Source organism: Mustela nigripes, chromosome 4, assembly GCF_022355385.1.
Source record: "Mustela nigripes isolate SB6536 chromosome 4, MUSNIG.SB6536, whole genome shotgun sequence".
Lineage (NCBI taxonomy): Eukaryota > Metazoa > Chordata > Mammalia > Carnivora > Mustelidae > Mustela > Mustela nigripes.
The window spans coordinates 181841297-181868845 of NC_081560.1; the positions used below are offsets into that span (position 1 = coordinate 181841297).

Genomic DNA, 27549 nt, shown 5'->3' on the forward strand with positions numbered 1-27549 from the left:
GCAGGCTCCCTGCTGAGCAGAGAGCCTGACGCAGGACTCAATCCCAGGACCCTGGGATCATGACCTGAGCTGAAGGCAGAAGCTTTAACCCACTGAGCCACACAGGTGCCCCTACGTATCCTCTTTTAATTCTCAGGCACCACTTGCCTAACTGCTCCTAACCATCAAATATTAAAATCCTAACCCATTCTGTCACTTGGCCAGAAATGCCCATGGAAGTCCTTCTGCGTCTGTGCTTTCCCATTAACTGGAGCTTAGAAATGTCCACCAGCATCCACCAGAGATTAAGGAAAGAACTCAGAATATTTTTTAGGAGGACTCATGACTGTAGACATGTTGATGCTTGCACGAGATGGCAAAGACCTCCAGCTTACCGTACACCTATCAAGAGTCCACGTCCAGCCCCCTGGAAGATCGTTGGGGTCATGTGACCAGTTCTGCCCAATGGGTTGTGAGCGGAAGTGACCTGTTCCTTCTGGGTTGAAGCACAAAACAGAAGAGGGTGGGATATCCAAGGGTTCTCTTCCCTTTCCATGGTATCAAGGAGGTTCGACGTTCCAGAGAGTATGATCCCAAATTATAGGATCGGTTTGTGGGTTTAGGATCATGATCAGTGTGTAGAGAGTCTAAAAGCCAATGTCTGAGCAGCGAGGAAGACCCCCAGCATTTCATTTGAGATTGATACGTACCATTAGCATTTGCGTGTGTGTGTGTGTGTGTGTGTGTGTGTGTAAGTTCCCTTATAATAAATAAGGGTATTATTGCCCCATTTGTAGTTGGCAACCCAGTGGCCCTACTCTAGAAGCTAGTATCAAGCAGTGGATTTTTATAAACAGGAAATGAAGGAAGTCAGAAAAACCAACTTCAAAAGGAAGAAGGCCAGTCATTTATTGAAATAGTGGGGAGAAAAGTATATTATTAAAAGCACAGGATTGGAATGCCGAGTGCCCAGGCTACAGTCTTTGTTTCAGCCTTCCTTGGCTACACGGCCTTGGGTTTGTTACATGATCTCTATCGGCCTCGCCTGGAAAGTGTTCATGTCACACTGTTGTTACTAGGTTCAAGAGAAATGACTCTTAAAGATCTTCATTGTGAATCTATTCAACCATAACAGAAGACAGTGGTTTAAAACAAAAGAAAGATAGTTATTTCCTTCAAAAGACGACGGCCAGGCCATCCAGGCTGGTGTATTCCCACTGTCAGGCTCCTTCTCACCTGTCGCTCCAACTCCTTCGACAAGTTGCTTCCACCGCTCGGCCCCCTATGGTCACCAAGCCCGGAGTCATCAGAACCTCACTGCGACTAGCAGGAAGGAACGGGAGAGAGAAACAGAGGCACAGGGCTCATCTGTACCTCTCACTGACCCAACATTAGTCCTGAGGCCACACCTGGATACAAGGGAGGCACGTAGATGTTGTCTCTATACTGGGAAGCCACGTGCCTCACTGACAACTGTGGCTTCTAGAAGGAAAGGAAAGGGGAAAAGCAGATGGCGGGGTGTGCAATCTGCGGTCTCAGGGTTTGACATTGTACTTGGTACTTAGTGAGTGGACGGTACAGGCAGACTCATGCTCTCATCAGAATCCCGCCAAGCTGGAAGCAGCAATCTGCTTCTAGCCCGTCTTAGACCTCCCCTTCATGCTCAGGACACTTTACTTCTGTGCTCAGGGTCTGTAGACAGACTGTGCTGTCTTTGCACAATAGTAACAACAATTTAAAAATGAAAAAAGAGCAAAAAGCAAGCTGGGAAATTGACTGACTCTCACGTACCATGTGAGAGAAGTTGGGATCGTGAAGATGCTGGTGCAGCTGGCGCCTGGGGAGCCCCAGGAAGGGGCTGGCGTGCAGGCTCTGGGGAAGGGCCCCCCCGCTGAAGGAAGGATCCGTGGGAAATGCAAACTGACCTGGTCCTCCCCAATGACACAAAGGGGGGCGTGTCACCTGGCTTCTCTCCCCCAGCTCATGGAGAGGGTAGAGAGGAGGAGAAATCAGGAGGAAGACGGAGGAAGCCTGTGGAAAGGCTGGGACCGGGGGAGGAGGAGTGGTCACCTCTGTAGCCCTGCCTGCTTCTCTCACGACTTTGGCTGCTGGGGCTGCAAGTGAGCAGCTGTCCCCAGCCCAGGTGTGAGGGGATAGCCCGGGTTGTCCTAACCTTTTCCATCTCCGAGACTCTGCTTACCTTGTTGGGAGCAGGGGCAAAGGTGTGCTCTTGGCTCCAGCTCAGTCAGCCCTCTTACAGAGACTTCACCCTGCGAACACTGTTTCTAAAGCAGTGGTTCTCAAAGTGTGGCCCAGGCGCCCCCTGGGGCTCACCAAGAAACTTTCAGAGGATCCACTATATCAAAACTTTTTTTTTAAAAGATTTTATTTATTTATTTGACAGACAGATCACAAGTAGGCATAGAGGCAGGCAGAGAGAGAGAGGAGGAAGCAGGCTCCCTGCTGAGCAGAGAGCTCGATTCGGGGCCCGATCCCAGGACCCTGGGACCATGTCCCGAGCCATGTCCCGAGGCAGAGGCTTAACCCACTCAGCCACCCAGGTGCCCCAAAACTATTTTTTATAGTACTACTAAGATGTTATTTTTCTTTTTTTTGCCCTCATGGTAGAGTTTTCCACAGGCTGTGTCACATGTTAGGTTTCAATGGAGTGACCCCAGAAGGAGTGATGAGAATCTCACTGTCTTCTATTTACCCAGATTTCAAAGAGATTTGCAAATACTTAAAATTATGCCACTCCTCTCCACTGACATTTTTGCTCTGGAAAATATAGGGGTTTTTTTGTTTTCATTAAAAATATGGTACATATATTAATATGATGTGGGATTATTGTGTTATTTTCAGTGAATTAATCAATTTTTAAGTGCTTCGTAGATTTAATTTCAAATACGGCAGATATCAATAGATACAACCCACATTTAGCAAAAGCTCTCTTAGGTCTGCAGTGTTTTTCAAGATGGAAAAGGATTCTGAGGCCAAGTAGTTGGAGGACCGCTTTTCTCAACAAAAGCGTTTTTGCACTACTCGTGTCTCTGTGTGCACACACATACAATTAAAGTATGCTGTCACCAAGTAGCCTACCTCTAGGCGAGAAGCCGGCAAACTTTCCTGTAAGGACCAGGGAGTAAATGTTTTAGGTTTTGGGGCTGTCCCTTTCCCATAGCTACTACTCCACTCCGTGGTAAAACAGCGGAATCAGCCATAGCCGATCGGGAACAAATGGGCGTGGCTGCATTCCAACCCCATTTTTATGGACACTGAAATTTGAACTCTGCATAATCTGCACGTGTCACAAAATATTATTCTTCTGCAAATATTTTTCTTCTTCCACATAAATAGATTTATAAATCAGATAACATCGTTGTTTCCTACTTTTCAGTTGGGAAAATACGATTATCCATGCTACATCAATGCCACTGGTGGCCTTACGATTTAATGAGTGGTAAAAGATCAAGGGTGACATCTGGAGTTTGCTTTTCTGGGAGGGGTGTTTCTGCCTCCGAGAGATGCCTGTGAGAACCAGCTGAAGGCAGGACAGGGAAAGATACCGGTTAAAAAAAGAGAAAACAAAACCCCAGGATCTTGGCCCGGGGTCCAAACTGTATAACCACCTCTGACTTTCTTCCTATTCATCCAAGATGCACTGCATTTATTGAGTGTTTACTATGTACCAGGGGGATCACAGGTGAAAAGATAAAAAGTTTGGGTTGTCTTCTCTATAGAGACTTTTTGGACCAATTCTTGTGAATACAAAAACTCAGAACCCATGAATAGTGAGGATCAATGCATGTCAAGGTGTTGTTGACACCCGAAAAGATGTCAGGAGGGAAACTGGTGTGCTCCTTCTGGAGGACAGTTGGACACCGCGTCCCTAAAATCTTTAACTCTGACAGCCCAATTGCTGGGAATTATCCAGAGAAAATCATCAGGCAAGAGATTGAAGGCTGGACAAGGATGTGCGTCCTTGTGCAAGGATGCTCATCGGAGAGCTGTTATGTTATTACAGAATGCTTGTTACCACCAAGAGGGGTTTATGGAAGGACGCACAGCGGAACTGGAGTCAAACAGCACCTACGCCGCGATCCCATCTTTGCGAGTAGATCTGTTCCACTTACGGTGTGTGATATCGACGTACCAAGTCTATATGATCGATACATTGAGTTTACAGGTAGAAAAAGATCTGGAAGGAGATAGATCCACAAGGTGCCGTGTCTGGGAGTTTGGATTATAGATGAGTTTAATGACGTCTTTGTACGTCTCAGGGTTTTACAAGTTTGTTTACAATGAGAGAGCTACCTTGATAGCCAGAAACGTACTCTTTTGATAATGACAACTTTGGGGGCGCTTACTTGATGCCAGGGACCGGGCTGTGTTCCTCAACTCTTCAATTCACAGTAAAGCTTGATGAAAAATTAGTTGTTTCTCCTTTATGATTTGTAGTAAAAATAGAAAAAAGTCTCAAGATTCCCGAGCTTTGCTCCGGGGACTTGGAAGGCTCTGGAGGGCCGGCTCCCGCTGACGTGCCTTGTGGCCGCTCTGGGAACCAGAATCATGGGAGGAGATTCTGGCCCAAATCCCCGTTTCTCAGAAAAGTGCTGAGGTCTGTCTGAATCTTCCCCGCCAGGGCAGAATTCCCGGGGCTTGGCCGCAGGGGCAGGGTGAACGGATTCAGGCAGGAATTCTGTCTGTCTCCTTCTTTGTTTTTAGAAGAAATAGTCGCTGCCTAAACTGGGTTGAGCCCAGTATTATCTGGTTTTCTTCAAAGGTTGAGCCCAGATGAGCTGCTGCTATTTAGTTATGTGGGACTGTCTGGGGAAAGGGGTTTCTGGAGGAACCTGTGCTCAGCCCAGACCCGAGTCAGTTGTCCGCAGGGCCAGTTGCTGCGCGAGAGGATGGGCTTAACAGATGCCAGCGTATCGGCGTGAGAGTTTCTGCTTGTAATTTATCCTTTGTAGCAAGGCTACGTCCCCAGCCTGGATTTTTTCTAACAATCAACAAATCGAAAAATGACCAAAGGTGATCATGGAAGCCGACTTCGGGCTCCTGCCGTTTGTGGATCGAAGCCTTCCCCAGTCCCGGCCTCTGCAGGACGATGCTTGACAAGTCCTCAGCATTCCAGCTTCTTCTTTTTCACTCAGCTTCTTAGAAACTGCAGAGTCTGCTAGATTTGAAGCCAGACTTGGCTGCCGTTCCCGCTCTGCCACCTTTCTGCCTGTGTGCTCTCGAACGAGGTCCCCAGCTCTTTCGGGTCCTCAGTTTACCCACAGGAAAAAATCAGACCTAAGTATTAGATCGTGTTTTGATTTGTTGACTGTTCAAAAAAAGAGGACAGGTTGGGACTACCGCAATGTGGTCCCACCCTTAAAACTGGGTTACTCTCCTTCCCACTGAGGTGCAGCGTGGGGAAGGCAAGCCACTATATTTGGGTTTTGGCAATGTTAAAAGCACCAGAATTAAACAGCTATACGATTTTCAGCACCAGTGCGCTGAGCTGGGGTATTTCCGTGGGCAGGAGCAAGGGAGGGGGGGCTTCCAAAATCATACCACACAGGGGTCCCCTGACCTACATAAAACAAGTCAGGACCCCCTGGGGCCGGCCGATTGGAGCTCCTCAGATCACGTGGCAGAATTAGGCATGGTTTATGGTTCTTTTCAGGGAGCAGATTCTCCAAGAACGGTGTAAATGTCAGTTTCATGAAAATCCATTCTCAAAGCCCTGATGAACTTCTCAATCATCGGCTCCCCCTTCCTCCCCCCACCCCAAGCTCTCCCGGAGTGCCCGAGGGGCTTCTGAGATCAGAGAGCGTAATTACAAATGCACTGGGGCTCTGGGGATGGTTTACAGCTTAATTAGCTCCGTCCCTACACTCTCTCTGCTTCTCGGCCTTACGCACGGTGCCCGAGTCCTGACTGCCAAAGCGTTCAGAGCAGGAGCCTCCCGGCTTGTTAACACGCTCTCCCTGGACCCTCCCGACACACACATTCAGGTTGCAATTACGCTCAGTTGAGGAGAGGGAGAGGCCTCTGTTTGGGCATCCGGAGCTGGTGGGGGATGGGGGTAGCGGCTTGTCTGAGCCAGCCCGGAGGTGAGGCGCGGTGGAATGTGGAGTGGCGGGGCGCCGGGAGCACGCACCTGCCTGGCCCAGCCCAGGTCAGGAGGCTGCAGGCTGCAGGTGTGTTTCCTGGGGCGCCGGGCAGGGGCCGGGCATTGAAGACACCTGGGGTTAGAGGGACTCATACACTTGCGGGTGGGGTGGGGGCCGACAGCCCCCCCGGCATGAGCACTCTGGCCAGCACCAGCCAGGCCCCTGGAAGGGGCTTTGGGCTGTACAACACCCAGGATCAGTTGTATAATCGCCCCCGGAGGGCCGCTGTCAAACAGTATGTTGATTTCTTGGTCAGGACTTCCCCGTGGTTGTCCCTGAGCTCCTGGCTTGAGCTACCCTGAAGGGAACTCCCTTCCCTCTGGGAGAGGAGGGAGCTGGAGGAAGAGGTCAGCTCGGAGGCAGGAAAGAGAAGCCACTAGCTGCTCTAGACGGGCACATTGCTGCTCCACTGAGAAGACAACGGAAGAGGAGAAAAGGCTTCCCTCCCTGCCCCTGAGCCCCCACAGCCCCCCGGCCCCCGATCCCCAGCCTGGGGGTGTCTGCAGGACCTCTAGAGGGACTGGGCTTACTTAGGACCCGGACCCTAGGGAAAGTCTTAAGCCACACCCCTCCTTCAAAGAGAGGGAGTAAAAGAACTACAAGGAATTCCTGCTGAATTTAACGCCTACAGACCATTTCACATTGAGAATCAACCCTCACTTGACTTCAGTATTCATACAGAGACGTGTTCCAACATGAGCGGTCTGGCCTCACTGTTGGGGACACGCATCCTCGTCAAGGGACCCTCAGCATCAGGTTCCCACCAACTGGCCCCGCTCATGGGACTGGCTGCAGACATGGGGCTTCTTCCTTGAGGAAGGAGCAGGGGGAGTGTCAGAGTGAGCGCGAGAGCTGGACATCCCCTCCACTCCGGGCAGTAACTCTCCACCCTGCCCGCTGGGCCCCCTTGAGCTAAACCGGGTGGCACTTCCCTGTCTCGTTAGGATGTCCGTCTTGAGCAGGCATCGGCTGGATGCCGGCCACAGGCCTGGCGGGTGGTCTTCTTGAGGTGCCCAGAGGCTGGCAGGGGAGACAGGGACAGCACCCCAAGGAAAGCTCCAGAGATGGGCAGGGGTACGAAGCATTCTGAGACCCGGAGAGCACAAGAGTTCTAGCCGAAGTTGGGGAGACCACACAGAGGAAGTGTCTGTGGCTGGGGCTCTGAGATGACGGGGTGTCCCTGGGCTCGGGCCTGAGAGCGGGTGGGAGGCCAGCCAGGGGCTCAGGCCGGACAGGTGGTCCATCCCCTGATGGAGGGTTGCTCCAGCCTCTGGGAGAGGATGGCCTCGCCTCCGGGAGCCACAGAGCGAGCCGACAAGGGAACAGACTCTGGTTTCCCTGCTGCACAGTAGAGTCTGGCAAGGAGGGCAGGGAGGTGGGAGGTCGCCTCTGCTGATGGCTTTTTGGCAACATCATTGCTACCCGCGAGCCACAGCGTGCGGGGACAGCCGCTATGCATCCCTCCACGCACTCTAGGGCTCCTCTTCCCGCCTCTACACTAGAGATGTTTCCATGGAAGCTCTAGCTGGGCTGGGACCCAGCTCTAGAGCCGGTCAGAGCCGACCCCCCCCCCCCCCACCCCAGGCCCTACTGTCTCTCAGTGTGGTTCACCCCAGAGCAGGCAGCGTCAGCAGCCCCCGATGGGCTTGTTCGGAACACGGAACCTCAGGCCCTAGACCCACTGGATCCGATTTCTCTGGCTCACCAGAGCAATGTGACTTCCCCAGGATTTCTGGGCCAACAGTGGTCCCTCCCTGGGGCAGCGTGATCTCAAGGACAGACCATCCCATGCTTGGGCTCGCACCCCAGAGGATGGGTTGGGGGGTGCAAACCAGGAACTGTCTCCAGGTGCGACGCAAGCCTTCCGCTGAGGTTTTCCTGTACTCTAGGCCGGAGGCCAGGTGGGAAGCGCTCGGTCCCCGCTGGGCACACGGCGGCTTCAGGCGCGCAGTCAAGACACACATCGGCCCAGGCATGCAGGTGAGCTCATGGGCCATGGAGCAGCGGCCATTCGTGCCTGGACAAGTTTCCTGGGCTTCCCTGAGGAGGCGGCCCGTGCAGGCGGAGTCCTGAGCCCCTGCCGGCGCACTGACATTACCCACGATTATCCGGATTTGCTTTCCATTTGGCCCCAGAGAAGGAGCCGCCACACGAAGAGTTTAGCTGGGTGAAGTCACTGGCCTCGCGCTGGAACAGTATCCACAGATGCAAAGAATCACCAGTTTCATGTGTATGTGTGCGGGGGGCAGGGGGCACCCCTTGTGGAAGGGGAACTGGCAGGGAAACCCTGCTCTTCTGCAGGTCAGAGCAGGGGAGAAATTTCGCATCGCATTGAGGGCCTTGAGCATTTGAAAATAATAAAAAGGAAAAGTTTTGAATTAAAATTTATGGTTGAGCCTGCCTGTCTGGGAGGAGCTGGCTTAGCGGGCAAACTGACGCCAGCCAGGCTGCAGGGGCTGGAGAAATCGGACACCGGAGTCCCCCAGAGTGAGGGGGACAACTCTCCCGCATGGCCCATGAGTGAGGTGGCTTCTCTTGGCCAGCTCCCCCCCGCCCCCCCAACCCCCCCAGCCCCCCCCAGCCCCTCCACCTCCCCCCGCTCCCCCACCTCCCCTAGCACCCCCCAGCCCCCCAGCTCCCCCCAGCTCTCTCCAGCTCTCCCCAGCCCCCCGCAAGCTCTCCCCATACTGGCCGCTGCTGCCGGAGTGTTTACAAGGTGCTCGGGGCCAGGCCGCCCCACAGACCAGGCCAATCGGTGTCTCCGAGGTGGGGGCCCGCTCACTGGCAGGCTTCCAAAGGTCTCTGGGTGCTTTTAATGTGACACCAGGGTTGAGAACCTCTGGCTAAGGCCAAGGACCCCAGCTGTCCCGAGGCCCTCCCCTCTGCTGGGGACGAAGTTACGTGCCTCAGTGGGTGCAGGAGGGGTGACGTTGGACACCGAGGTCTCTGCGAGTTTTCTCCATCCGGAGAGGAGCCTAAACAAAGAGGGAGGGCGAGTCTGACACGTTCATCTGTGGGGATGTGGTGTCGACTCGGCGGATGTCCCCAGCCCTCCAGGCCTCTGAGCAACAGGGACCCTTCCGGTTTCCATCTAGACAGCGCTTGTCAAAGAACTCGTACACCCATGATCCTAACCCGTATATTAGTTTTCTGTTGGTGAGGTAACAAATAGTCCCAATGTCCTGGCTTGAAACAACACTAGCCTGTCTCACGGTTCTGTGGGTGAGAAGCCCAACACAGGCATCCCAGGCTAAACTCAAGCTGGTGCCGGGGGGCATTCCTTCTGGAAGCTCTTGGGGAGAATAGGCAGAGGCCCTCAGCTCTTCCCTCCACCGCTGCAGCGCCCCCCAGAAGGAGAGGGCCATTTCAAGCACCACCAACGCTTATCAATGGAGCCCAAACCGAGAGCTCAGAAAACTCTTAACTTTGCTTCCCTGGAGCATGTAGGGCTCTCACTCCATCTCCAACCCGGAGGTTCAAAGAGGACCAATTTCAATTATTAGACCACCCTAGCAAAATGAGGACAATTACTCTTTCCCGCTTTTGCTTGCATATTTTTGGATTTTGAGATCAAATAATAGCGTGCCAAGCCAAATCCTTGGGTGTGTTTTGGACGGGTCTGAGCCCTGTTGGCTGTACCACTGGCCCACTGGAGCCAAGGGACAGGAAGGAGCCCACACATGGAGGTGCTGGGAGGCGATCACCATCATCACGGGTGTCTCAGGGGAGGTTCCTTCTTCTCGCTAGTCTCCACAGACCCCTGAGGTGCCAGGTGAGGCTGGGACCACCACTACCTGCAGAAGGTCTGAAATATGGAAACAGGACTTGCCTCTTTCCTCACAGCCTCCAGTTCCGAGGTCAAAAGTGCTCACCGCAAGACCTAAGATATCCTCAGAACGTTCCAGGCCCCAGTCAATATTTATGACCCGGGACTTCGACTCAGGTGGCTTTGGGATAGTGTTTGAGCTGCACTTGAGTTCTGCACACGGATTGTCTGCAGGAGACTTTTTACCCACTGGCCCCTCTCTCGTTATTATACTGTGCAATTGGGAATACACTTGACTTTCAAAGCCTCAACTTGTGCCATTCAAAGGAAACGTGCCCACCTCGTTCTTAAACCCTATCTTGTTCCCCTGCGGTCTGAATAAACATTACTCAACAGCCAAAGTTACTCAAGCATCAATCACTTCCACTTCAAGGAGAAGGTAAAGGGAACAAAGATGTAACAGCACAAAAAGATTGAAATTTAACCACCGCTGGGTGCTTTCCAAGCTTGTTCAGATTAGTTCTTCAAAAAGAAGCCCCAGAGAATGGGTTACCTCAAGTTCGCTGAAATTCTCTTCCTTTCAAGGATTACACTTGAGCGTGAAGCGAGTCATTCCGGAAGACCCAGGCAGGTGGCAAACTTGACCAGGATGTGTTTGTTCTCTCTCCCCTCTGGAGAAATTTCCACACACCTCTGACGTTCCTTTTCTCTTTGATGTGCCCTCCCGTGAGCGGCTCTCTGACCCGGCCCCCCACAGCATCTCCCTCCGACACACCTCCCGGCCCATGAGCTTCCGTGTCTCTCTCTTTCTGCTTCCTTCCTTTCCCTCTGCTCACCTGCGTGCTCACCGACGAAGGTCCGTGGCGAGCTGTGAGGCGCAGAGCCAGGGACCATGGTTGTCCAGCCGCGGCCGCAGACCACCTGCCCTCCACCCAGTGGGATGTTTTTAAGCATGGAGCACCCCCCACCCCACTCCCAGCCTCACTGCCTCGACTCAACTGGACACAGTGGACCGGGGAATCTGTGTGACAAGCTCACTGGATGACCCTCCTACCCAGTTAGGCAATTTGCTTTTCCTGAGGGGGAGCACGGTTTTGGAGTCAGGACAACCCTGGCTGGCTTTTGTGCTTGGCTTACTGTGTGTGGCATGATTTTTTTTTAAATTATTATTATTTTATTTATTTGTCAGAGGGAGAGAGAGAGGGAACACAGCAGGAGGACCGGGAGAGGGAGAAGCTGGCATCTTGCTGAGCAGGGAGCCCGATGCAGGGCTCGATCCCAGGACCCCAGGATCATGACCTGAGCCTGAGGCAGATGCCTAACGACTGAGCCGCCCAGGCACCCTGGCATGATTTTTTAAAAACAGCTTTGTTGAGATACATGCAGCACGCAATCCACCCATGTAATTTGTACACGCAGTCCGCTGGGTTCTAGTACATTCACAGAGTTGTGCTATTATCTGTACAATCAATTGTAGAACATTTTTATTACCCCAAGTGAAAAAACCTTTGCCCATTAGCAGTTGTTCTCCATTCATCCTTAACCCTTCAGCCCTAAGCAACCACTAGTCTGTTTTCTGTCTCCATAGATTTGCGGGCAATAGTTGTTTCATGTCGAGAGAACTGTAACTTAGGCAGACATTTGTGTCCGGCTTCTTTCATGTAGCCTCATTTTTTCAAGGTTCTTCTACGTTGTTGCCTGTCACTTCTCCCTTCTTTTCTATGGCTGAGTAATATTCCAGTGCACTGATATACCATCTTACATTTACCCATTTATTCATTGACAGATGTTTGGGTTGGCCCCATTGTTCGGCTCTGGCACATAAGGCGGCTAAAAACATTTGTGTGCTACATTTCACTTGGATACACTTATATTTCTCCTGTCCCTGGAAGTCCAGTGGCTGGGTCATATGCTAACTCAATGCATATACCATTTTGAGGAACTGCCAGATTGTTTTTCAAAGCAGTAGTCCCACTTTACTTTCCCTCCAGCTGTGCACGGAGGTTGTGACTTCTCTACAGCCTTCCCAATACAGGGTTTGTCCATCTATTTTTTCTTTTTTTAATTACAACCATCCTAGTGGGTGTGAAAAGGCCTCTCACTGTGGTTTTGATTTGCCTCTCTCTAGTAGATAAGGACACTGAGCATCTTCTCATGCTCCTATTGGCCATTTGTGTATCTTCTTTGGAGTAGCTACATGATGTGGGAAGGTCTGTCCTCCTGACCTGTGGTTTCCTTGCCTGTGAAACAGACATAATCACAAGGTGATTGAATGACATAACGGAGTGGGGGTCTGCAAAGCATTAATAAATGCTTACCCTTTCACACCACTGATTTGAAACATACTAACCTACCTAGACTCAACCATGATTCCCACAAGTCCCTTTTCTATATGGCTCTGCGTTCAGATTGACCACAGGACACATCTGTAGGAAATTTGGGAGACACAATGGAGCAGTGGCCATGTTATGCCCTTGAAGGTTGGTATAGGGCACTCTGTTGGTCTGGGGCAGCTTTGTCAGTGCCCTCTGGGTCTCCTCATTCAATGTCTTCCAGTCCTGGACTGGGTGCCTATGACTTCTGTGGCTCAGTGTCCAGTTCCTCTGACAGGGCACCCATGTCCTCAAAGTTGCATGGGAGACAGGTTTGGGTTCCAGCTCCCTTGTTGGATTCCAGCTGATTCCTTCTCTCCTACACCTCACATCAGCTTTCCTCCCTCCCTGCTGGTTTGGTTAACCTAAAATCCACTTCAGGCTCAACACCAGAGGCAACAGCTTGCACAGAATTTTCTACCAGATTCTGTAAAACCCAATTCCTAGACTAAATCTCTGAATCTCTATCCCTCAGAGGAAATTTACTCTCTGAGTGAATTCTGGGTAATTCGATCACCAAGGACAGTTACGGTGCCTTCCCCTCTAGAGAAAGCAGCGACCAAGACTTGTGAAATGCCGTCTTCTCAGAGAAGGTAAATGTGGTCGCCTGGAGTCCTTCTAGGACTGGTGACCCCAGGTCTCCCCAGGCAGAGGGAGGGACACAGAAACGCCACCTGCCCCTCCCACATTAGTTATTACTGCCAGAAGAAATTATTGCAAACTTAATAGCTTAAATCAACACGTATTTATTATCCTACAGTTCTCGAGGTCTTAAGTCCAAAGTGGGTCTCATTGGGTTAAAATTATGGAGTCCTCAGGGCCACGTTCCTTCTGAAGGTTCTAAGGAAGAATCTGTTTTCTTGACTTTTTAGCTTCTAGAGGCCTCCCACACTCTTTGGGTCATGACATTTTTCTCCATCTCCAAGGCAGTAGCATCTTCAAACTCTTACAGTGACCTTCCTGCCCTCCCTTATAAGGACTCTTGTAATTACATTATGCCAACCCAGAACAATCAGTCCATCTCAAGCTCCTTAAGCACAGCGGCAATGTATTCATGGGCTCTGAGGATTAGGACCACCAGATCTTTGGAGGCTATGATCTCGCTAGCCAACCCCCCCCACCCCGCGCCCGGATTTTATACTCCTCACCTCCTCCAAACTGCTCATTGCCCCTGGAGGTTGACCCATAGCAATTGCATCTAGTGTCTCCCTTGTCCTTTCCTTTCTGGTGGGGCTTAACCATTGGAAGTATCAGCCAAGATCAGAAAACAGAGAAGATCCCCCAGTTTCTCTCGGTGGTGGGCTGTGGTTGGGTGCATCCCTCTCCCAGATCACACGGCGCCTGGCTGTCTGTCCCTTCCCCTCTTCAGTTGCAGACTCGGCTCCACTGGTCCTCTCCCTCTTCTGTCCCCAGATTTAGAGATCGTAACAGTGCCCCTGGCTGCCTTGCCCTAAGGTCCTGTTCCCTTCCTCACTGGTTTCCCTTAACACTGCACACACCTCTTGAAAAAGTTCCTGTCAGGGATGCCTGAGTGTCTTATAGGTTAAGCATCTGGCTTTGGCTCAGGTCATGATCTCAGGGTTCTGGGATAGAGTCCCACACTGGGTTCCTTGCTCAACAGGGAGCCTGCTTCTCCCTTTGCCTGCTGCTTTCCCGGCTTGTGCTCTCTCTCTCTGACAAATAAATAAATAAAAATCTTTTAAAAAATTAAAAAAAAAGAAGAAAAGAAAAAGTTCCTGTCAGACATAACTATATAGCTGCTAAAACTATAAAACCCTTAGGGGCAAGTCTTCGTGCCTTTGGATTTATCAGTAGACTCGTAGATGACCCAAACAAAACAAAACAAAACAAAACAACCCCAAACAAAAAACACACACACAATTGACAGAAGGAAAAAAATAGATAAATGGATTTCATCAAAATGAAAAACTTTGGCTCATCAAAGAACACTAATAGGAAAGTGAAAAGACACCCTATAAAGCAGGAGAAAGCATCTGCAAATTAGATATCTGAGAAGAGCCTCATATCCAGAGTATATGAAGAACTGTTACAATTCAATAATAAAAAGGAAAGGAACCCAATTAATTAATGGGCAAAGGATCTGAGTAGGCATTTTTCCAAAGAAAATATGGCCAGCAGACCCATGAAATGATGCTTACCATCCTTATCCGAAGGGAGATGCAAATCAAAACAGAGTGAGATACACGCACTAGGATGGCTATCATGGAAACAAAATGAAAAAACCAAGCATGGGTGACAATGTAGAGAAAGTGGAACCCTCATTCCTTGCCAGTGGGAACGTCCAATGGAATGGCCACTGCGGAGAACTGTCTAGTAGTTCCTCAACAAGTTAAATATAGATTTGCCATATGACCCAGCACTTGTATTGCTAGGTATATATCCCAAAGAATTAAAGACAAGCATTCAAATAAAAACTAGAATGAATGTTTACTAGTAGAATTATTCGCGACAGCCAAAGGGTGGAGGCAACTCAAATGTACGTCAATGAATGAAAGGATGAACAAAACGTGTGCTGGCTATACAGTGCGATATCACTGGGCAATTAAAAGACATGAAGTCCTTGTAGATGCTACACAGAGATGAGCCCTGGAAAGGGGTGCTAAGTCAAAGAAGGCAGACAGATGTGGCCACATACTGCTATTATATGATTTCACCTATATGGAATGTCCAGAATAGGCTAGTCCATAGAGACAAGAAGCAGATAAGTGGTTTTTAGGGGCTGTGGGGAGATAGAATGGGAGTGATTGCTTAATACATACATGGTTTCCTTTCGGGGGGATGAAAAGGTTCTGGAACTAGATAGTGGTAATGGTTGCACAATGTTGTGAACATACTAAATACCAATGAATCACACACTTTAAAATGGTTTATATGGTAGTTTTATGGTATGTATAAAAAAATTCCTTTTTAAAGGAATATTTAAATATTTAAATTTAAATATGCCGATGATTCCTGCCAGGGAGAAGTTCCCCGGGACTCTGGAGATTCTGCTAAGGTGACCTCAACTCCAATAGCCAAAGCCTCTACGTCAGCTGGTCTGGCCCCTGAGAAGAGCCGCTGCTGTTTACTTCCGGAAGGATCCTTCCTGTAAAAATACGTCTTCTCTTGGAAATGTCAATAAATCCTCTGCAGAAGATGGTCAGTTCATCTCAGCAGCCTTTGCTTACCAGAGCATGACATGGAGAACAGAGCAGCTGGTTTGAGGCACAGATTCCAGAAACTTCTTGAGTAACATTGGAAACATACTTGAGGCCACCCTGGGCACTTTGGACATCCCCACCGGGGATGAGGACAGTCTGTTCTGTATTCCCCTTCAGGGTCAGGGGTGAGTAAACAAGTAATCTCACACTACCCCCAGATAATCTGCCCAGAGGAAAGATTGTTTTGCTAGAGATGAGGCCTGGGCGGAAGGTTCCAGAGGTCAGCTTAACGGAAAGCTCTTGTTTTCTAAGTCGTGTGGGATTCCTTGTCCAGGACAGCCTTCCCTCACTCCTTACCCACTCTATGCTCCCCCACCCCCTGCCAATAAGGACACCAGGCCCTTCCTGGCTGGTCATTCAGGTGGAGGCCCTGGATCTACGCTGATGTGGCTCCTTGGGCAGGGTCTTGTCTGTCACCTCTCCTTGCTGACTCACTTACCCAGAATCTCCAGAAACACCCTCTCCTCCCAGGCTCAGGTTAGGCCAATCTTTCCTTGTTTTAAAACATTCATCTCCGGCCATTCACCATTCACTCCATTTTGCTTCCTCACTATCAGTTCCCTTTTCTTTCTTTCTTTCTTTCTTTTCTTTTTTTTTTTTTTTTTAAGATTTTATTTATTTATTTGACAAAGAGAGAGAGCACAAGCAGAGGGAACGGGAGAGGGAGAAGCAGTCTCACTGCCAAGCAGGGAGCCCGATGTGGGGCTCCATCCCAAGACCCTGGGATCATGACCTGAGCTGAAGGCAGATGCTTAACCAACCGAGCCGCCCAGGCGCCCCTCTCACTGTCATTTCTGACCTGTAGTCAACTATATTTCTATTTCCTTGCTCCCTGGCTAAGAGGGCTAATCCCTCAGTTCATTACCCATGGATTCTATCAACCAGCTCCATTATGGAGCAGAAAACACCTGCTTCTAGATGCTTCTCACAGTACATAATGCTTGTGTCCTGCAAAAGAGCCAATGCGCAGAGCATACAGAGTGGAGGCCTGTGCATTATCCAGGGCTGTTTATCACAATGTGACACAGAGTTCAAGGTTTCTGCCAACTGGGCTACTTCCCAGTGTGCTGGAGGAGGGGTGCACTTCAAATGCCTAGAGAGACCTCCAATTTATGGGGGTCTAAGATCAAAACAACATCAGAGGAAAATTGGCCAACGTGTTGTGAATCCAAACTGATTTCAACTCAAATAGGTAGAGGAGAAGGGTTCACAGAAAAGGGAATTCCAGATTTAGTGTCTGATGTTCCATCTCCCCAAAACAGCCAACCTCCTGGGCTCTAGTTGTGGATTTTTCTTTGCATTGTCTCTCTTGGAGCTCACTGTGCAGATGTTTCTATACTAAATTTCTAACTGACTACCGCAAAGCCTCTGTTGAGAGGCACAGCACACTTGAAATGCAGCGTATCCCTAACTGAATTCATTCATTCATTCATTCATTCATTCATTCATTCACAGGGATTCACTCATCTTCCTCATTTCCAAACTTCTCTGCATTCTGAGCCCTTCTATTTCCTGCCTCCAATGACTACACTCCCCAGCTGCGGGCCAACACCAACAGATCCTTGAGTCCTGGTTCTGCTCCAGTCTACCCAAAACCCAAAGTCCAATGTCCCTGCTGCCGGCCTTCAGTTCATCAGCATGAAAAGCCCAGTACATTCATTCTGCATCTGATATTTCTTAAATATAATAATAATAGTACGTGCCAGACATCGTGTTAGGAGTTAGGATTGGAACAGTGAACAAGGCTCTGGGGGCTCACGATCCAATAGGGGAGACAAACAGGGTGCTGCACTGTGGGGTAAGAAGTTCGGTAATACGGAGGGAGGGATTGGGTACGCTGGGGCCACAAATAAGAACACAGCTGCAGACTCGGTGGGTCAAGGAAGGTTCCAGTAACTGGCAGGACTGAGTCCCGTTTCCTCAGTGAGTGCACAGGACTGTTCATCCTGGCCTGGGCTCCTGTTCCTAACCTCTGGTCTCCTCCCATGTTCCAAGAAGCACCTGTTAAGAGCTCCTGCCTCCTTCCAAACAGGCCAACCTTCCTACTGCTAAGCTTCTTTTCTTCTCATTCTTCTCTCTTTCTGGATTATCCTCACTCCTCCCCTCTCCACGGTGAGCCACTACTGAGTCCTCAAGAGGCTTAGAAATGCCACCTGCTCCCTGAAGCCTTCCCTGGTTTCTGGATTTGTGCATGTTCTCTCCCTCTCTTTACTGCCCTTATCTGCTTCTCTGTGGCCTACTGGAGGGCTCTGGATACTTCTCCATGCCAAGAACTCAGGCCAGAACCGTATCTTGTTCATTTCCGAGAGCACCGGAGGACCTACCTACCAGAATGCTCGGCACTCAGGTGAAGATGCAGACAAATTAAGGAAGAAGCCCGGCGGGATCCTTGTTGTAGCCCCACCGAAACATGAATGGGCCACATAGGGTCGATCTGGAAGGTTCTGCGGGCGCTGCTTGCTTGTTCCGAGACCCTCTGCCAACTCGTCTGCTCCCGCACTAGTCTCGGAAAAAGTCAAGGGCAGGTCACATGCACCCGTGTGTCTAGAGGGGCCTCAGCCCGTGCTTTGCAGGCCCGCAGGAAACCCATCCTGCCCATGACTGAGCAGATACTTCAAAGTCTGTTGCTTTACCACGCGCGCTCTCTCCTGTGCCCACGCTGACACACAACTCAAGTCTACAGAGAAGCGCACTTTTCTCTACAGAGAAGCGCAGATACTACAGATAAGCACGCCTTTCTCTCTCACGCAGACGGTGAAGGAGAGCTTGCTTGCATTCTGGGCTCAGCACTCTCCGTCACCCTCTCAGCCCTTCCTTCTCCGCTTCTCCACACGCTGGCAAACCTTCGCTCCTAACGCAGTTTGACCAGACCTGGCCCAAAGCCCAGTCCGGGAGCCCTTCATTCCCTCCCCACCGCTTGCACTTGGGCCCCTTACCTTGGGTTGGCTTTGGAAAAAGTTTAAAAGGCTAGTTTCTTCCATCTTCTTTAATTCTATTTGATTATTTTGATCAGCATTTTTATTGTGTATTAAGCATTCTGCCTTGAACTCTGACTTCATGGGGGGAGGGGAGAGGCCCGGAAAGAGGACTGTTGGGGATGGCTTTATTTGACTACGTGCGATGGTCATGAGTTAGACATGCAGTTCATCAGGCTGGGGGCTGGGGGTGCGGAGGGGGAGGAGGGCACGAAATACCATAAAGTCACAGTGCAAAATATTTTTGAAGGAGACATCAAAGCCTTTTTCCATGGTGCCTTGCCTTGACCCCGTTTTACACTGGCAAAACACAAACTCAAGTTAAAATAAAAATACCAGGCTGGCTCCATTTCGCCAGTTGGGCCGTTGGGCTAAGTGACCGATTTTATTAAAGGCACCAAATGCAAACATTCCAAGATTTATTTTCCTTGCTTATAATTTTTCTGCCCTTCCACTGGTGGGCTGTTTATTTCTAATAATTTGGTAGGAAAAAACATGCGCTCATACCACTGGAGGTCTTGTATGCCAAGCTGCAAACCAGAGCACATTTTATTGTGGAATAAAACCCTTGGAAAACAGGTTCCAGGGGGGCCTGCCGAGGGCAAGTTTACAAGCATAGTACAATTGACGCCATTATAATTAGTTCCCCCCAAAAGTCTTATTTTTTAGGGCAGAGATCTGAATCTTTCTCTTTGCACATGAATATCTCTGGACTAGAGCAAAAACATTAAAGGGAGTGAGTCATAGACCAGCTTTGGGCTTTAAAGACTAACGCAGATCCTATAAATCTAACCCACATTCTTTTACTGGGAATGACTGACTTTTATGAAAACGGAGGATTGTAAATCAGAAACCTAAATAGCTTACTTTGCAGCAGATAAACACAGATTTATGTAGTGGCTGAGTCCTAATTTAACCCTTTTGTGGGGCCACAGTGGACCTGGTGGGGGTAGGTCTGCCAGGAGTGGGGGTGGGGGGTTTCTTACACAGAGCGCTGGTGTTTCTGCCAAAATGTTGGCCTGTGGAGATGAGAGGTCTCATCTGTCTGGAGCGGCTGCAGGTGGGGGCCTCGAGGACCATGTGTCTCTCTGGCCAAGTGTGTTCCGACTCATTCATCTCAACTGGGTACACTCCTAGCCTCCAGGAGTCCGTCTCTGGTTAATCCAAAGGACAGTCCCCAACTTGATATGGCGCATGCAGTCAAGCTAACTGGAAGGGCTTTCTGCGTGGGGGCTTGTATGCGAGGCTGTCCCAGCTCGGGCTTCTGATCCTCCCGCATGTGACTTGTGGAAGTCACCACATCTCCCTGAACCTCACTCAACCTTGGCATCCACAAAATGGTCTATCCGGCACGTTGCAAGGATGAAACAGAATCAATTATGCTAAGTGCTTAGAACGATGCTGGCCCCTGACAAACGCTCAAGACGCGTTAGCCCATATTGTTAGTCCTATGACCAGCACCTCTGGTTATGCGGGTAAGACGGCCTTCTCCGACCGCAGGGCACGCAGCACTCGCCTGGGAATCTGAAGAAAGCGCAGGTTCTGATTCAGCGACCAGAGATCCCGCCTTTCTAACAAGCTCGCCCGTGGTGCCAGTGTCGCCGTCCCTGGACCCCTCTCTGTGCGGCAGTGGTGCAGAACTCGGAATTCACCAACCCAACCGTGTCTACACCCTTTCTCATTCAATGCTCATTCCGGCGCTCTGCCCTGTGGACGGGTCAAGCTTTCTTCTGCAGCGGAGCGTGTTACTGTTACCGCCGTGCACGTGATCCCAGGCTGAGAGGCAGGGCCGGCCCTAAGCCGGGCGTGATCTGGCCAGAGGGGGCTGCCCTGGTTCCCGCGTCAGATCCTTGCGGCTAAGTCCCCGCGCAGCCCACTCCTTCGCTTGCTTCTGGCCCGGGCAGTGCCTGGCCTGCACGGCCCAGGTGGCCTCGCGCTTCTGTGCTTAAGCTGGGCGCGCCTGACTTAAACTTTAAAGGGAAAGAGGGCCTGGCGATCCGATCCCGGGAGGGAGGAAGAGAGCATCTATCATTTTTATGTGGCATTTCAGAGGAGGAGGCTCCTAGGCGGCCTGGGGACAAAGGCTGGCGGCAGGGTTAATGGAGAACCCCGGATTTAATCATTAACGCTTAATACTAAAGCAGCTTCAGGAGGCCCGCCCAAGCGGGGGTGGAGGGCGCCCCAGAGGCTCTGGCTCAGCGCTTGGGGGTGGGAGCTCTCCGGGCTTCCCACAGAGTCAGGGCTTCCACGGAGGCAGTGTCTATGCGGCCTCCTGCTGACGCCCAGGGTAGGTAGATGCATCCCTTAGGTTCCAAGCGCTTGGGAATCTAGACTGAATGTGGGGCACGGAGGTGGCACCGACCTGGGAAACTGGATCCTTTCCACCAGCTGGCCTAGCCCTGGGAGGGCGGAGGCATTAGCCCACTTTTTAGGCCAGACCTGAGATACGGGTGCTGGTGCGGAAGCAGCCCAAAGCCAAGACCTGGTTGCTCCAAGACACCCAGAAGTCCTCAAAGCCAGCAACCCCTGTGGGGCCTGGTGCACCTCCCCCACCCCACCCGGCTAGCTCCCAGCACTGTGGCTCCTGCTCTGACATCTACTGGTCCCCCAGGCCCCATCCTTCTACTTGCCACCTGCCGGGCACTCACTGTCTCCAGCTCCCTACCCAGACCTTACGGCAACCATTTACCTGGAGCCGAGGGTAGGTTGCCTCCTTCCGTGTCTTCCCAAGGACTAGAACTTGAAATCTGGCCTTTGACCCTCCTTCTTGACAACAGGGAGCCGTGGTGCTGGGCTCAGAGCTCCTAGCCCAGCATCCTTTCCCCTAGACTTTAATGAGCACCTTCTCTGGTTCACTGTGTTTCCACTGACTTTTAAGTTTTTTAAATATTGAAGTTTAGCACCATAAGTGGTGTTCAACTGCACGAATTAGCACAGACTGAATGATCTGTGAAACCAGCAGTCAGATAATTCTGAACTCAGAAAACAAAATTTTCTGGGCTCCCTGAAGCCCCCTCCCCCGTTCCCTTTCAGGTCACCACCTCCCTCCCCAAAGAGCGTAGGTTACCCCTGCCTGTTTTTCACAACATTCGTACAAATGGAACCGCCCGGGCCCAGCTCCTGCACAGAAGCTTTCTGTTGGTGAAACTGATCTGCGTTATTGTGTGTCTGTGTAAGTTGCTCATCTGTGTGGCCAGCAGTGTTCATCATTATTTTTCTTTATGGTGACTTTCTATGTATAATACATGGATACTGGTTCCACGGACCTCTGTTGATACTTTTAAAAATGACTAAGGAATAAAATAATAGACTTAAGAATAAAATAATAGACTTAAGTAAAAATTGAAGCAACACTACTGGTGGAATGCAGATGTGGCAGAAATTGCAAATACGGTATATGGATTATGAAGAGGTGGCCCTTCAGACCTGCTCCTTGACAGAGATGGAGTTTCTCATCCTGCACCCATGTTCCAGTTGGAGCCAAGTGAACCTTGCCAGAGGAGAGCTTAATAAACCTGACAATGATTTTCAGCTACTGGCGGGACAGGTACCACATTGATAACCCCCACTCAGAACTCCCTGGTGTGCCTTAGAAGGACACAGGGGCCCGAGTGGGTGGAGCTCTGGGACAAACGTGGCGGCTCCAGGACCTCTGCCACAGCCTCTCTGCAACAGATGGGATTCAGCCTACTCAAGGCTCCGGGGGACACACAGATGACCTTTCCCACCTCCCTGTGGGAAAATTCCCCAGGAGGAGATAAGATCAGTGTAGCTAGGACCTGCAGGGGGCCTCCTGCCTGGGGAGCAAGACCCAGGTAAACAGTTCAGATCTGGCTTAAGCCAAGTACCCCCAGGGCTCTCCCTCCATCCGGAGGTCCTGTCAACCTGCACTAGTTTCCCTGCCAAGCGGGGTGGGGGGGACCCTCCTGAGAATAGCACCTAGCCAGGATCCCCAGGGGGTGGGAAGCAAGGTGGCCCCAGGAGAAACCTGAGCCCCTGCCTTGTGCTCCTTTAGGTATAGATTTGCCCCCTTGCTCTCCCAAGGGAGGAAAACTCACTCACAAACCCTAAGCGGGAGGTGATCCTGACTTGTTTACCTTCAGATAGTGCTTTGAGAGTCCTGATGACTCATTAATCTTGGAGACCTGATCACCCACCCAGCAGTTGATGGCTCACACTTAGGAGGCCAAGAAGAAAGGCCCGTGGTTCTCTCTCAGTGAACCCACATTGGAATCCGAGCTCCCCTGTCCCTTCTGCTGTGTGACCTTTTGCTAGCACCTAACCCCTCCCAACCTTAATTTCCTGGTCTGGAAAGCGGAGGTAGCAATACCCTCAGCTCCTCACAGGGCAGTGGTGAGAATTACATGGGCCAGTGCCCGCCAAGCCGTTAGCAGAGAAATTCAGTAAGCTGGCAAGTGGTGTTGGTCTCCATCTGGGGAAAGAGGAATCGGGGAGATGTCTAACGCTGCAGCCTACGGCCTTTTTTTTTGCTGTGTAATTGACATACAATATTATGTTGCTTCAGGAAAACATGATTCAGAATTTGCATATATTGTGAAATGATCACAATAAGTCTAGTTAACACCTGCCACTACACACACAGAATTTTTTCTTGTGATGAGAACTTTTAAGACTTACTCCATTAGCAACTGTCAAATATGCAATACTGTGTTATTAGCTATGGCCACCAAGCTGTACATCACATCCCACTGACTTATTTGTTTTATAACTGGAAGTTTCTACTGTTTGACCCCCTTCACTCCAACCTCTGGAAACCACAAATCTATTCTCTTAATCTATGAGCTTATTTTTTTCTAATTTTTGTTTTGTAAGGTCCACATACAGTGAGATCATACAGTAGCTATCTTTATCGTATTTCAGTTAGCATAATGCCCTCAAGGGCCATCCATGTCTTTGCAAATGGCAAAACTTTTATTCTTTTTTATGGCTGAATGGTATTCCATCTGTGTGTGTGTGTGTGTGTGTGTGTGTGTGTGTGTGTGTGTGATCTTCTTTATCCATTAACCCATCAATGGACACTTAGGTTGTTTCCTGTATATCTTGGCTATTGCCAATAATGTTACAGTAAACATAGGGGTGCATGTATCTTCAAATTGATGCTTTCATTTTCTGTGGTTAAATACCCAGAAGTGGAATTGCTGGATCATATGGTATTTCTATTTTTTATATACTTTTTTTAAAAGATTTTATTTATTTGAGAGAGAGAGAGCATGAGAGGGGAGGAGGTCAGAGGGAGAAGCAGACTCCCCATACATGGGACTCAATCCCAGGACCTTGGAATCATGACCTGAGCTGAAGGCAGTTGCTTACCCAACTGAGCCACACAAGCACCCATGGTATTTCTAATTTTTTGAGGAACCTTCATATTGTGTTCCATAATGGCTACACTAGTTTGCATTTCCACCAATTGTGCAAAAGGGCTTTTCTCTACATCCTTGCCAACACTTGTTATTTCTTGTCTTTTTGATACTAGCCATTCTAACAGGTGTGTGGTAATATCTCATTGTGGTTTTGATTTGCATTTCCCTGATGATTAGTGATGTCGGACATCTTTTCATGAGTCTGTTGGCCATCTGCATGATTTCTTTGGAAAAGAAGCCAGTTGCTTTATTTTTAACCCCAATTATGGGCATTTCTTCACTCAGATCCAGTTTTTCCTTTGAACAGAAGAGAGAAATGAAGGAAGCAGAGCTCTACCTATGATGCCAAGGGTGTCTCTGGTTGGTTTAGGATCTCAGACTCTCCCCTCAGCATGATCCCCTCAGGGCCTTTTTCTTTCCCGTGCAGGATCTCCAGGAGGAGCTGGGGTGCTTCCAAAGGGCTGTCTTAGCATCCTCAGTGAGGACCCCAAAGCTAAAATCTAGCAAAGGCTTGCTGAGGGATAGAGCCTTTGCTACTCAGGAGACCCTACTCTCTATTCACTAAGGCCTTCCTTTGTACTCTGTGACTTGTAAACAAACTTTATGTAACACACTTCAAGTTTTTTTTTTTTTTTTTAAAGTGCCCCCACGTTGATGCATGTTGATGGCAGCATTAGTCCCAATAACCAAGAGGTGGAAGCCACTGACAGAAGAATGGCTGGCTGTACAAACCTCGGGGTAGCCCTGCAGCGGGGTGCCGGTCAGCCTTAAAAAGGAATGAAGTTCTGACACTGGCAGATGCCACATCAATGCAACCTGAAAGCATTCTGCTAAGTCACAAAAAGACAAACATTGTAGAATTCCACACACAGGAGGTGCCAAGAATAGTCAAATTCCTATAGACAGAAAGCAAAAGGGTGGTTGCCAGCGGATGGTTGCGGGGAGATGTTTTGGTTTCAAAGCTGAAAGTTGGGATCCTGGAAACCCCCTCAGCCTAAGACAAACAGGGGACTGGTCACCCTAGCAAAACTGCCTTATCATATTCTGCTCTAGAACTGTCTGCCTCTCCCTAATTAGCGAGTATGTTGGGTTCCTGGGTGGCTCAGTCATTAAGTGTCTGCCTTTGGCTTAGGTCATGGTCCTAGGGTCCTGGGATCGAGTCCATCATGGGGCTCCCTGCTTGACAGGAATCTGCTTCTCCCTCTCCCACTCCCCCTGCTTGTGTTCCTTCTCTTGCTGTGTCCTTCTGTCAAATAAATAAAATCTTAAAAAAATAAATAAAAACATGTTATTGGGTAGAGGTTGTCTTAAGCACAGATTCTACATGATTTCCCTTGATTTCTCCAGTGATCCTATGGGCTATTACTATAATTGATGCCAATTAACTGTACCGTTCCTGTGCCAGACAATACTGGAACAAAGCATACTTTCTGGGTTTTGTGCTAGGAAAAAACAGGACTATGCAAAACAATTCAGCTGCCCACTCCAGGAAGTACTTGAGGCTGGCAGTAGGTTATAGATTGATTTTCTTTCTTCTTTTTAAAAAATTTTTCTTTTTTTCCTTTTTAAGATTTTATTTATTCATCTGATAGAGAGAGCAGAGGCATGGGGAGCTGGAAAGGGAGAATCAGTCTCCCTACTGAGCAGGGAGCCCAAGGCGGGTCTTGATCCTCAGACCCTGGGGTCATGACCTGAGCTGAAGACAGAGCTTAAGGAACTCAGCCACCCAGGTGCCCTGACTCTTCTTCTTCCTCTTTTTTACAGATTTTATCGATTCATTTGAGAGAGAGCACGTGCACGCCCATGAGCTGGGGGGAGGGCAGAGGGAGAGGAAGCTGAGCAGGGAGTCCCAATGAGGGGCTCGAGCCCAGAAACCTGAGTCAAAAGCAGACACTTAACTGACTGAGCCACCCAGGCGGCCCCTGCCCCCTGACTTTCTTATCCAGACCACATGCTTGCTCATCGATACTCACCTCAAGACCCTCGCCTCACCGTGCTCACCAGTCAAGAAATATTGTTATAAATTCTGTTTTTCCAGTCCTCCCAGAACTGCCTTAAAATCACCCGGGACTTCAAACCCTGTCACTCCACTCCCCTGACTTCTCCCCTTCGGAGACGCCACTAAGAGCCACTAAGATCGTCAAGGTGGCATGCTCCCTCAAAAACTCTCCTGGTGTTTGTTTTGAGAAACTCGACAGCTGGCGTTATTTTGCTGTAGACTGAAGCGGCTGAAGCTCAGAGATACTACGCTTCTTTTCGGATGAGCAATGAGTATTTATTTACTCTTGTGAGGGCCTGACTTGTGCTGGATAAGGTGAACAGCTAAGGTGGTATTTCATTTGATAGTGACAAGAATTCTGAGAGTATTAACTGCAAGTGTTAATCCCTATTTTGTAGATGAGGCTACTGAGGACCAGAGAGGCTAAGCAACTTGCAGAAGGTAGAACAGCTCGTAAGTGATAGAACAGGGGATTAAAACCTCCATCCAGTTGGCTTGAAAGCCTCTTCAGTTATCCCCAGTGGCTCCCTCGTATGCCAGAATATGGCTCTTGTTCCTCCCGTGCTGTCTGAAGCTGTCCTCAGCCCATCCTCTTCACCGCAGTACCTCCCTCCCGCTCCCTGCACCCCTAACCCGCACCCCCGTCCACGGATCCCAGCTGCTTACTGTCCCAGCCCGTCTCCTGGGAGCCAGCGTGCTCCCACCTGCAACACCTTCCGAAGTCCGCCCGACCACTTCAGCTGTCCAGAACCTTCCCACTCTCCAGATTCCATTCATTCCTTGTATGCTCTACATTAGCCTTTTCACATGCTCGTGACCGATTTTTCCCAAGAAAGCTGTGACCTTCCAGGCTTCCAGAGGCTGCTTGTCTCGGGCCACCTGTGCCTCAGCCACACCTCGGTGCCCCTGAGCATGGCTCACAGGTTAGCTATAAACCTGGGTCAGTCCCTTCACACCTCTGAGCCTCAGTTTCGCATCTGTGAAATGGGGATGATAATATCACCTCATGAATCGACTGTGGGACTGCCAGCTGCTATCTGTGAAAATACATTCGATTTTAACAGACATTTTCATGAGGTTTCTCTCTCACAGCAAAACCCCACAAGGATGGGACAGCCTTACCATTTGTCTACACTCACAAACACCTTCGAGAAAATCCTGGTCCCTCTAGGTACGGCTCTCTCAAATGCCTGTGTGGCCAGCTCCAGGGTGAGGTCAGGGGCAACGGGAAAACTTGTCTGTGGGGTGTCCTGGAAGACAGGCTGAGAGAGCCCTAGCACCTGGCTGAGTATCTGGGGGCGGGCTGTTGCTAACAGGCCTTTTATTCTGTACTTTTCATGGTTTGACAGATTGCAGACCTTGCTAACCCTGGAGGGTTTGTGCCTCCCCGGCTGGCCCGATCTCGGAGACTGCAAACAACTGGCCCCCACAGGTGCCCAATCAGCTCCTTTACTGAGCTCCACACTCCCACCCCCCTTCCCCGCCCTAGTCACTGGGACAGCCCCTACACCGTGGAGCCCCCTGAAATGATTCCAACCAGCCACTGCCAAACTGCTGACCTTTTGTCACCTATTCCTTTTCATGGAAAGCACGAGAAAGTCTCTTGCTTGTGTCTAACCACCCCCTGCCCCCACATGGGCAGCCAGAGCAGTGCCCTCTGTCCTCTGTCACACTGCTGGGCTGAGCCCAGCT

General features: G+C 50.1%; 1 long non-coding RNA gene across 1 annotated transcript in view; it reads right to left on the reverse strand.

Annotated features, from left to right (window-relative positions):
* Positions 1–11117: 11117 nt before the first annotated feature.
* Positions 11118–27549, reverse strand: part of LOC132016836 (uncharacterized) — an 82337-nt gene continuing 65905 nt past the window's right edge. Inside the window, exon 3 of the long non-coding RNA XR_009404021.1 lies at positions 11118–12149. This is a non-coding gene — a long non-coding RNA (uncharacterized LOC132016836). The remainder of the gene's footprint in view (positions 12150–27549) is intronic.